Source organism: Nerophis lumbriciformis, linkage group LG13, assembly GCF_033978685.3.
Source record: "Nerophis lumbriciformis linkage group LG13, RoL_Nlum_v2.1, whole genome shotgun sequence".
In the NCBI taxonomy this organism is placed as follows: Eukaryota; Metazoa; Chordata; class Actinopteri; order Syngnathiformes; family Syngnathidae; genus Nerophis; species Nerophis lumbriciformis.
In genome coordinates, this window is record NC_084560.2 from 29,337,921 (window position 1) to 29,340,420 (window position 2,500).

Consider the following 2,500-nt stretch of genomic DNA (forward strand, 5'->3'; position numbering starts at 1 on the left):
GCTATAACTGTTAGGCGTTTGGGAGCTGGAAGGGGGGGTAGACTGGCTGAAGGCCTTATAAGAGTCGGAATGAGAGAGCTGACACATGACGTTGAGATTCCTGGCTTTTAGCACGCGCTCCTACGCAGAAAACGGCGCAGCAGTGGCGTGATGGAAAGTGATGGACTTTGTGACAGGGAATCCTGTGCTGTTATTTTGAGTAGGCAAAGCAAGGCGGCACCACTTAGATCTGAGAGTGAAGGGATGCCAGCGGGATTAGCAGGACGCTCTACTTCCGTTCCCTCGGCTGAGTGCGATACCTGACGCCGGGGGGGGGAGAAGGGGGAGGGGCCAGAGGTTACAGTCGCTATCCCCGACATGTCTGTGAAGAGCAGCTGCCTCCTTCTCCTCATACTCGGGGAATGAGCAAACTACCGGTGGGATGGGGCAGGTGGTCTTGGCAGACTTCAAGAAATCACTGTTATAAGACTTCACGTCTCCACCCCCGCCCCGTCTTCCTCGCATTCTGGATGCCGGGGATTAGTGTTGTAACTAGGGATGTCCGATAATGGCTTTTTGCCGATATTCCGATATTTTCCAACTCTTTATTTACCGATACCGATATCGGGGGGGGGGGGGGTTGGTGCACTAATTATAAGTGTATCTTGTGTTTTTTATGTTGATTTAATAATAAAAAATTAAAAAAACAATACCGATAAGAAAAAAAACGATACCGATATTTTCCGATATTACATTTTAACGCATTTATCTATCCCTAGTTGTAACGATATCAATATTTTGGTACCGGTACTTAAATTATTTTGATACTTTTCGGTACTTTTCTAAATAAAAGTGACCACAAAAAATTGCATTATTGGCTTTATTTTAACAAAAAATCTTAGGGTACGTTAAACATATGTTTCTGATTGCAAGTTAAGTCCTTAAATAAAATAGTGAACATACTAGATAACTTGTCTTTTAGTAGTAAGTAAACAAACAAAGGCTGCTGACGTATGCAGTAGCATAACACAATTTATCATTCTATTATTTTGTCAACATTATTAAGGACAAGTGGTAGAACATTTATTATTAATCTACTTGTTCATTTACTGTTAATATCTGCTTACTTTCTCTTTTAACATGTTCTGTCTACACTTCTGTTAAAATGTAATAATCACTTATTCTTCTGTTGTTTGATACTCAACATTAGTTTTGGATGATACCACAAATTTGGGTATCAATCCCATACCAAGTAGTTACAAGATCATACATTGGTCATATTCAAAGTCCTCATGTGTCCAGGGACATATTCCATGAGTTTATAAACATAATATACATTTTAAAAAAACAAAAGAAGATGTTGTGATGCCAAAAAATATCGACGTAATCATAGTAGTATCGCCTAGATATGTGCCTGTACTTGATATCAGTACAGTAGATGTTAGGTGTAGATCCACCAATGGCGTTTGTTTACATTTTGACGCCGGTGAGCTACGGTGTGTAGTGAAGCATGTTTAGTTATTCCTCGTCCTGCAGGGATGATACTTGTAAGAAACTTACTTTATTTGTCGCCATGGAGGCGAGAATTAGTGATTTAGAAGTAGCTAAAACACTGCTGACGGTGGATGGATGTTAGCCGCTAGCTAGCTAGCCATGTTTTAAAGCACCTCTTCCTGAGGGTGTTTCAGTGTTATAACTTCACCTTTATCGTTAGTTTTTAAGCCAAAATGCGTCCGTTCTCCCTTTTCTGTCTACACACTGTGTCTGTTTGTAAGTACTCTGTGATTGTGTGCTGCCGAACATGCTTGTCTGCTCGTAAAACCAGCAATGTCACAAAGAGTAGAGTAGAGTCTCTGAAAAGTACCGGTGCGAGACCGGTACTTTTCAGAGACGGTATAGTACCGAAAATGATTCATTGGTATTGCGGTACTATACTAATACCGGTATACTGTACAACCCTACCGGGAATCGAACGGCGCTTGTCCGCGACTGTCATTGTGATCTGTCCTGTGACTCATCGCTTCTCGCATAAACAACTGCCCTTTTTTTTTCTACCTGCGTCGCCCACAAACACGCAGTGACCCACTGGGAACACCAGCAGAGGGTGGTGGGTTTATATTTAGGCATGTTGCTACCATGGCTAGGATGGATGCGGGGGTTGGGGGGGTTACGGAGAAGCTCAATCTCTATATGGGATGGCAGCTGACGACTTCACACTCACACTGGTGTGCTCTTATGAAGTCGTAGACAATTACTCATTGAGTGTGAAAGCATGTGAGCCCCGAGGAGAGGCTGTCAGGTCATATGGAGTCACCTTCCTGCAGGCCAGGAGCAGCTGATTGAATACTAAGTACGACATAGGACAATAACAAAAAGACGTAGGGCAATAACAAGAACGAGAATGGGGTGGGGGGGGGGATAGGCCAAAACATCCTGAATTGGATCAGCGCTTGCATGCATTTTTTTGTTTAGAACTCAGTCCCTCCGGGAGTTCGACCAAATTTTGTGCATCGTCGCAACT

General features: G+C 42.9%; 1 protein-coding gene across 6 annotated transcripts in view; it reads left to right on the forward strand.

The window, feature by feature from the left end:
- The window catches only part of myo16 (myosin XVI), a 257,282-nt gene that overhangs the window by 239,110 nt on the left and 15,672 nt on the right, over window positions 1-2,500 (forward strand). The window lies entirely within an intron of this gene.